At 41.6% G+C, this 11,369-nt stretch overlaps 1 long non-coding RNA gene across 1 annotated transcript; it reads left to right on the forward strand.

Annotated features, from left to right (window-relative positions):
* The first annotated feature begins 542 nt into the window (after positions 1-542).
* Positions 543-7,014, forward strand: LOC106995407 (uncharacterized). Its single transcript, XR_003727285.2, has 2 exons — positions 543-5,054; positions 5,693-7,014. It is a non-coding gene; the product is annotated as an uncharacterized LOC106995407 (long non-coding RNA).
* The last annotated feature ends 4,355 nt before the right edge of the window (positions 7,015-11,369 follow it).

An 11,369-nucleotide genomic window follows, 5' to 3' on the forward strand; every position in this document is an offset into this window, starting at 1 on the left:
AATTTACAAGAAGACAGAGAATACCTTAGAGAGGATCTCGTCTAACACAAAGAAAATCAAGAATGAGTGATGTGCCTGCATTTCTGAATTAGTGCTAAGGCTATATATTTTCTTAGATATTAAAACCTAGGACCTATAACTTGTTGCTGAATTCACATGAATATCAAAGGTTCTTGACATTTTCTTCTTCTTTTTTCTTTTACTACATTGCCCATTCACATAAATCTATGCTACTATATCTATATAAGTTTACTGTGGACATTCATGTGAGTTTCTGCTACTATGTATTTTCATATATGTTTATACTACTGTGTCAATGTATGTAAGTTTTCAGCTACTACTAAGTAAGAGCATTCCCTGTACCTCCTTATCTTTCAATTGTCCCTAACTGGTGTTCTGATTAAAGGGTAGAGACTTTGGAGAATGACTAAGTTAAGGACCTTCTTAAATAATGGGACATTGAATCCCTCTATAAGGACTTACTTAAGCTTATAAGTTAAAAAATGAATGTGGCACTTGCTGTTATATATAAATTGTACATTTGTTATAGTAATCCAAGTTGCATGTAGGTATTATTTTATGGTATATTAGAATTAAAACAATAGACTTTCCATTTAAAATACTTAGGAAATTTCTTAAAGCTCAAGCTCAGATTTGAGAAATGAGAGGAGTATGGGGGAAAGGGGCTTAAAAAAATCTAGCATACTACTTCTGATTATCTTAAAAGTATTTGCAAGAATGATACTATGTGTTTTGACTTAGAATTTATATAAGATCAGAGACAATTTTGCAAAGGCAATGAGGATTGTCCCTATGGGTTTTTGTTAAAATAATTTCTTAGTATTAATTTAACTTTGTTTTCCTAAGTAAAATCAAATCAGTGAGTTGATTTTGGTTACATGCATACCCCAGCCTTGTTGCCGCCTGCTTCTTTGGAGTGGGTCTCAGGTATAAACCACCCTATAAGAAATGACGCCTGTTTCTGACATGTGAGTCTGCTGGAGAAGGAACCTTGAGGGATAGATCTGTTCTCTTGTACAGCAGCTGGGGTGAGGGTCAGTTTGCATTCCGGATGGGAGAGACAAGAAGGGAATTCTCTGGGAAGCTCCAGAGCTCCTGCACCCTGCTCATAGACTGGCGGTTGTCCTTAACTCCTCTTGTTCGAATGCTGCTAGAAACCCAACACTCAGTCTCCTGTGGCTCTCCTCTCTCCATTCCAAGCTGGAGCCCGTAGAGGTGAGAGTCAAGGCCCCCTAAGTCATATTGCAGGAGGATCCAGAAATACCATGCCCATCACCTTTCACCAAGCTCCCAAGGAGCAGAATACATAGTCTTGGATATTATACCACCTGCCAGGGGACTTCCTTTCCGTTTCACTACATCTAACACATTTCTTTGTTGCAAGTGCCTGGGGCAGATAGCTCGGTGTGATCAGACCATGCAGGTGGGCAGGGAATGGCCAGGAGCTAAGCTGTTTCTTTCTGCACCAATTCTCCTCGTTCAATTGGAAGCTGTTTTGCCACAGAGTACAGTGTGATTTTCATTTTCTGTCATTGGCAAGGTCTGATGTGTGTTTCCTAGTGCATCTCTGAAACGTCTTCTGGGACAAGTTGCCCAGGGATATATTTTTTTCACCATATGTGATCCTAAAACATTATGTGCAGTAACAATATTTAGTCCCTCTGCATGCTGTTGTAGGATTCCATTTCTCATAGCCAAACCCCTTGCTCTATGGCTCCTTCAGTAAATATCTTAACTCTTTCAGGCTGCCATGACAACAACAACAGAATCCCATAAACTTGATGACTTTTAAACAACATAAATTTAAGTTTTGGCTGGAAGTCCAAGATTAAGTCCAAAATCACCTCTCCCTTAATTTCAGTAAACAACAGACCATCTTCTGCTTGAGTGCTCTTTGAAGTTATAGGAGAGTTGCTTTCCTAAACATGTTTATTTTTATTTAGTGAATTTTAAAAAATGCAACATTTTAAATTTAATTTTTATTATATATGCCCAAATGGGGGTCATTGCATTTGGCTCCCTGGAAGATCACTGAAAAACAGGTGACATGAAGTAGATTGATTAACAGGAGAAATGGCATACAAATGTATTTAATGTATATACACAGGAGCCTTCAGAATGAAGACCCAACCTAACAGTAAGGTACAGAAGCTGATACACCAACTTCAGTTTATGGAAAGAATGCAGACTGGAGCATGGCCAAAAACAGTTATGTTGGTCAACCAGGTTTAGTGTCCAGACAAGTTATGGTGTCAAAGGCCTTTGAAGTAGAATGACTCCATCTTGAGTATGGGCTGAGTAAAATAAGACTGAGACCTAGGGGAATGTATTCCCAGGATGTTAGACATTCTAAGTCACAAGATGAGATAGCAGGTCAGCACAAGATACAGGTTGTATTAGTCTGTTCTCATGCTGCTAATACAGACATACCTGAGACTGGGAAATTTATAAAGGAAAGATGTTTCATTGACTCACAGTTAAGCATAACTGAGGAGGCCTCAGGAAACTTACAATCCTGGTGGAAAAGGAAGCAAAAAAGGAAGCAAAAAAATCATGGTGGAAGAAAAGCACCCTTGCTTCACATGGTGACAGCAAGGAGAAGTGTTGCACAAAACGGGGGAAAGCCCCTTGTGCAGTCCTCAGATGTCATGAAAACTCAGTATCACAGGAACAGCAGCATAGAGGTAACCACCCCCATGATTCAGTTACCTCCAAATGGGTCCCTCCTGTAACAAGTGGGGATTATAGAAACTACAAGTCAAGATGAGATTTATGTAGGGACACAGCCAAATTATACCACAGGTTGTAAAGACCTTGCGGATAAAACAGATAAAGAAGCCTGCCAAAACCCACCAAAACCAAGATGGCAATGAGAGTGATCTCTGGTCCTCCTCATGGCTGATTATATGCTAATTATAATGCATTAGCATGCTAAAACACACTCCCATCATTGCCATGACAGTTTACAAATGCCATGGCAATGTCCTGAAGTTACCCTATATGGTCTAAAAAGGGGAGGAACCCTCCATTCCAGGAACTGCCCACCCCTTTCCTGGAAGGCTTATGAATAATCCACCCCTTATTTAGCATATCATCAAGAAATAACAATAAAAATGGGCAACGAGCAGCCCTTGGGGATGCTCTGCCTATGGAGTAGCCATTCTTTATTACTTTACTTTCTTAATAAACTTGCTTTTGCATTACTCTATGGACTTGCCCTGAATTCTTTCTTGTGTGAGATCCAAGAACCCTCTCTTGGTATCTGGATCAGGACCCCTTTCCTGTAACAATGGGAGCAAGAAAGAAAGAGGACTGGCTAGCAAAACAGACTTTGCTGTGTAGGTGAAGCCTAATAGGTCATCATTCTCAGAGAGAAGAGATGGTAAATATTTCTTTTCAGACTTCAATGTAAAGGTGTCAGCCTCTCAAGCTCTCCTAGATCCTGGAAAGGCATGGAAAAGGCCTGGATACATTCATGGTGATTCTCTGTACATGCAAATATGCCCCCACAATAGACAGCCTTGCAAGGGTACATCTGTTTGCTGACCCTGTGACAGCCACTGCAAAATATGTCAAAGAAATATCTATCCAGGTAAAAGATTTCTTTTTCCTTCACGCACTACCTAGACAGTTTTATTTATTTATTTATTTTGAAACAGGGTCTTACTTTGTCACCCAGGCTGAAGTGCAATGGCAAGAACATGGCTTACTTCAACCTCGACCTCCCTGGGCTTTTGCCATAGAAAAAAAAAAAATTTGTTTTTGTTTTTGCTTTTTAATGTCTGAAAGTAAATGCACATGTAGGAGAAATGAAATACCTTTTCTTCCCATCTTATACTCATGCTTGAGGCCCCTTAAAAGAAAAGACAGATTAACTTGGGGAAAGAAAACACAATTCTTTAATGTTTTTATATCACGCAGGAGCTTTCATGAGGAAATGAAAACTTAAAAAAACAGAGAACTGGGGTCTACTTGAGAGTGGAGGATGGGAGGAAGCAGAGGAGCAGAAAAGATAACTATTGGGTACTGGGCTTAATGCCTGGGTGATGAAATAATCTGTACAGAAAACCCCCATGACACAGATTTGACTATGTCACAAACTATCATATGTACCCCAAAACCTAAAATAAAAGTTAAAAAAAAATCAAAACACCTTGGGAGGCCGAGTTGCGCGGATCACGATGTCAGGAGATGGAGACCATCCTAGCCAACATGGCGAATCCCCATCTCTACTAAAAATACAAATATTAGCCAGGCATGGTAGCATGTGCTTGTAATCCCAGCTACTCGGGAGGCTGAGAAAAGAGAATAGCTGGAACCCGGGAGGCGGAGCTTGCAGTGAGCCGAGATCCTGCCACTGCACTCCAGCCTGGCGACAGAGCGAGACTCCGTCTCAAAAAAAAAACAAACAGGGAAACCTGCAAGTTTTCATGCTTGTTTAGGTTTGATGAAGAGAGGACAGTTATGGAGAAGTATGATTGGAGGACGAGAGGCTGTGACCTCATGGGAACAAACTTGGGGGAACTTTAACAAGACTTGTTTTCAGATTCTTCAGGGATAAAGATACTCCTTTCCCCAAGCATGAGGACGGCCCCTCTTGAATGACGGCCTTAGTGAAGTGGCATTGTTTCCTGGGGTAAAACCTGCGGTTTGCTGTCCCATGGTCATGGAAGACTAGGATGCAGACACAGCAGAGTGAGGTGAAGAGTGGAAGTTTAATCGGCAAAAGAAAGAGAAAAGCTCTTTCTGCTGCAGAGAGTGGGGTTCTGGAGAAAATGGGTTGCCAGTTGCATGGTGAAGTGCAGAAAGTTATCGATGGGCTTGAGGAGGTAATGTCTGATTTACATAGGGCACCAAAAATTCGTCGAATTAGATGTGCTATTTACATAGTACACAAAGAAGCTGACTGCCCCACCTTAACCTTTTATTATGCAGATGGATTCTCTACCCGGTCAGTGCCTGGTCCTTACTGTACACGTGGTGAAAAGAAAAGGGAAGATGGAGGCTCCATTCTGAACACCCCTGGCTTCCAGGTAGCCCTGCTGTATTTGCACAGCTGCCAGCATTCACCCATGCAAACTTCCAGCTTGCTTATCTGTGTCGGAAGCTTGATTTTTCAGGCTGCTCTTTGTGAGAAAAGAAATTCTGTGGGGCTGCTTTTTATTAAAAGGGAAGCCTTAGCGAGGACTCCTTTTGCCCTATCTGCCTAAATAATTTCTTTCTAGCTCCTGTATCATTAGGACCTGCTTTGGGGAAGGTCAGAAAAATCCTTCTTAGGTTTCATGGCCTGCTTTGGAGGAGAAGGATGACTGGGGGCAGGGGGGAGCGGACGGGGGAAGGTGAGCGTGAGTTTCCTGCTCTGTGTGTTTCCCAGATGCCAATTAGTGAGTGCTGGGGTTTAGGATGTGCCACCCTGAGCCCCAAAACTCACACACTTTCCAAGTAGTCTCTATTTTTGATCCTCCTTGGAACAGGGCAGTCTCATCCCTTTTCTCCTTACCCCATGATCAGATAATTGAACCTGTGCCTTGAACCCCATGCACAGGCTGTAGGTGTCTCTCCTGTTCCTCTCTTCACTCACAGAGTCCCCCACTTTGTGAGGATGCAGACTTGCACCTCGTGTGGAGCCAGTTCTATGTGACCAATATCAAGGTGTCTTGTTGCTTTGTAGGGTAAATGTCTATCACATGGCCGCCCAGTCTCACTGCTTTAAAATAATTCCCTGGCTGAAAGCACCAACTCTTGGCAGCTTCCACATGGCATTGAGCCTGCAGGTACACAAAAGTCAAGAATTGAGGTTTGGGAACCTCCACATAGATTTCAAAAGATGTATGGAATTGCCTGGATATGCAGGCAAAAGTTTGCTGCAGGGACAGGGCCCTCATGGAGAGCCTCTGGTAGAGCAATGTGAAAGGTCAATGTGATGTAGGAGCCCCCGCACAGAGTGCCTACTGGGGCACAGCCGAGTGGAGCTGTGAGAAGTGGGTCACCATTCTCTGGACCCCAGACTGGTAGATCCACTGACAGCTTGCATCATGCACCTGGAAAAGCCACAGACTCTCAATGCCAGCCCATGAAATCAGCCAAGAGGGAGGCTGTACCCAGCAGAGCCACAGGGGTAAAGCTGCCCAAGACCATAGGAACCTACCTTTTGCATCGGTGTGACTTGGATGTGAGATCTGGAGTCAAAGGAGATCATTTTGGAGCTTTAAAATTTGACTGCCCTGCTGGATTTTGGACTTGCATGGGTGCTATAACCCCTTTGCTTTGGCCGGTTTCTCCCATTTGGAGCAGCTGTATTTACCGAATACCTGTATCCCCTTTGTATCTAGGAAGTAACTATTTTGCTTTTGATTTTACAGGCTCATAGGCAGAAGGGATTTGCCTTGTCTCAGATGAGACTTTGGACTGTGGACTTTTGGGTTAATGCTGAAATGAATTAAGACTTTTGGGGAACTATTGAGAAGGCATGCTTGGTTTTGAAACATGAAGATGTAAGATTTGGAGGGGTCGGGGTGGGCTAATAGGGTTGGGCAGTGTCCCCACTCAAATCTCAACTTGAATTGTATCTCCCAGAATTCCCATATATTGTGGGAGGGACCCATAGGGAGGCAATTGAATCATGAGGGCCAGTCTTTTTCCCATGCTATTCTCATGATAGTGAATAAGTCTCATGAGATCTGATGGGTTTGTCAAGGGTTTCTGCTTTTGCTTTCTCCTCATTTTCTCTTGCTGCCACCATGTAAGACGTGCCTTTTGCCTCCTGCCATGATTCTGAGGCCTCCCCAGTCATGTGGAACTGTAAGTCCAATTAAACCTGTTTTTCTTCCCAGTCAAAAAAAAAAAAAAAAGAAAAAATAAATATTTATGGCAAAAAAATAATATATTTTATGTCTGCATGGTAGATTTGTGGATGTCTGTTGCATTATTATCTGTACATTTCTGCATGTGATGTATTTTCTAATAAAAATACAAAATACAATTATAAAATTATCCCCTGTGTGTTCTCTCTTCCGCTCTCAAAATATTATGCAGGTGGTAAAGACACTATGGGGCAAATTGCACCTCATGTGCAGTTCAAATGCACCTCATCTGCAGCTCAATATCAGTGGTGAAAGGAAATTCTTTTATAAAAATGAACAGACTGCAAAGTCCCCTGTCAGATTCCTGTAATTATGGATGGAGACAAACTATTACAAGTGAAAACCTAGTTTAAAAAGCATGCCATGGATCCATGAAGACGTGTTTCAAATATGATTTTAAATGAATCTGTTCTTCCAATGCCTCACCCATTCTGTGGAGATGAAAGGGGGAATTTTCAAATTTTATTTAGTAGTCCTCAAATCTTTGCAAAATATGGTGTTCCAAAGGAGCCTGTGTCATATCTCCAAGGACCATTTTGTATTGCAAAGGAGAAATGAGTATTGAATCCATGAATTCGCAAGTGTGGAATTGTACCATATCTTCTTAAGTGAATGGTACATCTAAAATTCAGGATAGAGGGAGTGTGTGTACGTGTGCTTCTGTTTGTGTGCATGTGTAAAATATTACTAAGGCTCAGGATGAGGGGACAAATAATTGTAAGAAGAAAGCTTTCATGAAAAGCAATTTTCAGAACTCTCTTCTCTTGAACAGAACACCCAGTCTTTGTGTTATTGGCTTATGCTATAATGACGCCCACATCCCACCCCAGTCTTTAACATATTGCTGGGATTTTCATTCTTTATCCATATTTAAGTGGTGTCACTTGAGTATTAAAATTCTGGGGGTCTCAGTACTTTTTCCCAAGTTTTTCCAGTAAGAAAGATGTCTTTCTGGAAGGAATTTTCTAGTGAGCTCTAGAAACAGTAAGAAGGAAGAGAATGAACAACTTTAACATGCCTTTCATTCTTTGTTTCTTCAACATTTTGAACTATCATTATCTTTAATATTCCTAGTAGTAAAATTTGTTGCATCATGGGAAAACAGGCTTAGGAAGAATCAATGATTTATACACACTTCTGAAGTGGTTTAATTAAATTCAGCTATATACTCAAATTACTCAAATCTGTGTAAACCCAAAACATGTGATGTCTTCACCCAGCTACAGGGATATTATATTTTACCTGTGAGAGGTGATAGAAGCCAAAGGAAACAAGCCAGCCTGGATTTACCTGATCATAAATTCTGGCTGTGTTCTGAGCTTATTCCCAAGATGCATTCACTATACACACACCAAAGGTAAGTCCAGTATGGACTTCACAATAAAGATGTCAATGACAATGGTTTGTATTTCCATTCTGAGGAAAGAAGGAGGATTGGCTGACTTGGTGTACATTTTGAATACATGAAATCTCATGTGGAAAAAACTGGATATTTAGAGAGTTTATTTGTCCTATTAGCTTTAGAATTTGTGCAGTCATAAATATACATCTGTACAAATTCATTTACTTTAAGTTGGGAAGCTATGGCTGGCGGGTGTATCTACGTATTAAACCTTGAATGAAATGTTTGGCAAGACTATTAAGATGACAGCCCCTCTGTGACACAAAACAGACCAATAAAACTAAAAATAAAACCCTCTAGTCAAATGTAAATGTAAGATCATCTTTATAGACTTTCCTGAGTTCTGCTGAGAGTTGCTCAGCATGCGCAGTTCAAACTGCTGAGATTTAGGAGAAGAGCTCAAAATAACCAAAAGGATACTGCCCAGGGTATGTGTGTACTACTGTGACTTTCTGTGTGAGTTTAAACATCAAGGATTTTGGACAACAAAGCTTTCCCAGCTTGAGCAATGAGACTTCATACAGAATATGTGTTTTGAGACATCCAGCATAAACAAGAAAAGAAAGTAGTTGCAGGGTGGAAATCGCGACACACACTTACACAGGCAGCCTGCTTATGTAAGTTGCTGCTTGTGGGCTTATGTGAAAAAATCCCAAATTTTTGGGGAAGATTCCAGTAACATTTTCTAAAAGAAAACAAAAATCAGGGACTTGGGGGACATGAAAAGACAAAAAGTCGCCCCTCTTGGTTTTATTTTTGAATGAGATATGAGAAGAGCCATGGCTAAATGTCTAAGTCCAAGTATGGGCTAGTGCAGAGTATGAAGAAATGCAGACCTGGGCTTCCTGTTGGAGAGATGATTAAGGAAAAAGTGTGGACCTGAAGAAGAGAAAACTCAGAGCCGTATATGTGGTAGGTGGCCTTCAAAAATGTATCCAATCATCCCTGCCTGCTGAAATTGATGCTCGTGAGGATTCATTTGCACTTGTGTGTGTGCAGGACCTAGTGATTCTTTCCCATTGACCAGAATATTTGTAGCCTAAAAATTTTCAGAAACCTCAATGAATGCTTTTTGTTTTGGGTCACAAACTTGGAGATAGTTTGACAATTGGTTAGATAGTGACAGATAATTAATACAATGTGGTAGCTCTTTTTCAATACTTGAAGCGATTAAGGTGGCTGGTGCCTGTAATCCCAGCACTTTGGGATGTCAAGGCAAAAGGATCATTTGAGGCCAGGAGTTTGAGACTAGCCTGGGCAACACAGTGATTAGGAGGTGATTAGGTCATGTGAGCTTCATCCTCATGGAGGGGATTAGGACTTGAGAGAGCAAGCTTATTCTTTTCTCCCTTTCAACCCAGTCTGCAATGTGAGGACATACTAGGTTGGTGCAAAAGTAATTGTGGTTTTTGCCACTACCTTCTTTTTTTATTCTTTTCGAGATGGAGTCTCACTCCATCGCCTAGGCTGGAGTGCAGTGGTGCGATCTCACCTCACTGCAAGCTCTGCCTCCTGGGTTCATGCCATTCTCCTGCCTCAGCCTCCCAGTAGCTGGGACTACAGGCGCCTGCCACCACACCCAGCTAATTTTTTGTAGTTTTAATAGATACGGGGTTTCACCGTGTTAGCCAGAGTGGTCTCAAACTGCTGACCTCGTGATCTGCCCATCTCGGCCTGCCAAAGTGCTGGGATTACAGGCATGAGCCACCACACCCAGCTGCCACTACTTTCATTAATAGAAACTGCAATTAATCTTGCACCAACCTAATAATTTGTCTATTCTGGAGGAGGCAGCTACAGGGCATCAATCAGGGAGCAGAGAGCAGCCCTCACCAGACACCAAGTCTGCTGGCTACTTAATCTTAGTCTTCCAGATTCCAGAATTGTGAGCAATAAATTTCTATTCTTTATAATAAATTACCCTGTCCAGAGTGAGGGCTATAGCAGCATGAACAGACTAAGACAGTTTCTTTCCTGTCAAATGGCCCATGCCCCTCAATGTTCTCTCCAGACTATTAACACTGGCAATGCCAAATTAACCAGATGCAATTCTAAGTTCTATTTTCACATCCGCGTGTGTAAGAAAGAAAATACTTTTCACCTATTGCAAGGTTCATAACTGAGACACTTATAACAAAAATCAGATTAGCAAGAAAAAAAATCAGACAGATCTATTTAAGTTTTACATGACATGAGAACCTTCAGAAACGAAGCCCCAAAGTAACAGGGAAACTGTCCATTTTAATGCTTAGGCTTGATAAAAGGTAACAGTTGTGTAGAAGTATAATTGGACAAAATGTGGTGGGCTGTAATGGAAATAAACCAGGAGGAAATGTAGCAAGACCTGTTTGTTAAGATTCTTCTTGTTCTGCCTGTGTCTTCAGAGTGGACATTTCTTTACTCTGGGTATGGGAGGACCCCTTTGGAATGAGTCATGACCTCCTTTCAGAGGAAGGTCAGCCAGGTTTTATGGCCCACTTCAGGCAACTTTTGAGAAGGGGCAGGGGAAGTTTTTCCAGGTAGCTATGGCTGGCTTCTGCTATTTTCCCAAATGCCAAGGTTCCATATTTTGGGGAAGTGTGTCCTTAAACCTCTTTCAATAAAAAAGTAGAATTAGCATGGATCGGTGAGGGCATTCTGCTGCCTGGGGACTTGAGTGAGGGGTACGTATGTTTCAGCTTCAGTGGGATCCTCTGTTCCCTTGCTGTAACTGTAACCATGTGCTTGGGCAATCCTACTCTGTTGGTCTTACGAATGTACACATTATTTTTCCCCTCCTTGTTATTTTTTTCTATCCCACCAAAATGTCTTGGACCCATGTATAACTTTCTCTGAATTTGCTGACTTCACAAGGGCTTGAAATCAGCCTGCTGACTCTTCTCCTTCATCTAATGAAATAGGAGACCTCTGTACACAATCCTGGACACTTATATACCACAGCATGACATTCTGTGACGGCATATGCTTGGAAGATACCATTTTTAAGCCTACTAGGGAAACATGATTCAACTTTTGCTCAGAGTAAATAACTCGGACTCTGGCTTCTGAGGAGGGACACACGGATTTGCTGTTGCCAGAACTGT

This window comes from Macaca mulatta, chromosome Y (assembly GCF_049350105.2).
Source record: "Macaca mulatta isolate MMU2019108-1 chromosome Y, T2T-MMU8v2.0, whole genome shotgun sequence".
Taxonomy (NCBI): Eukaryota; Metazoa; Chordata; class Mammalia; order Primates; family Cercopithecidae; genus Macaca; species Macaca mulatta.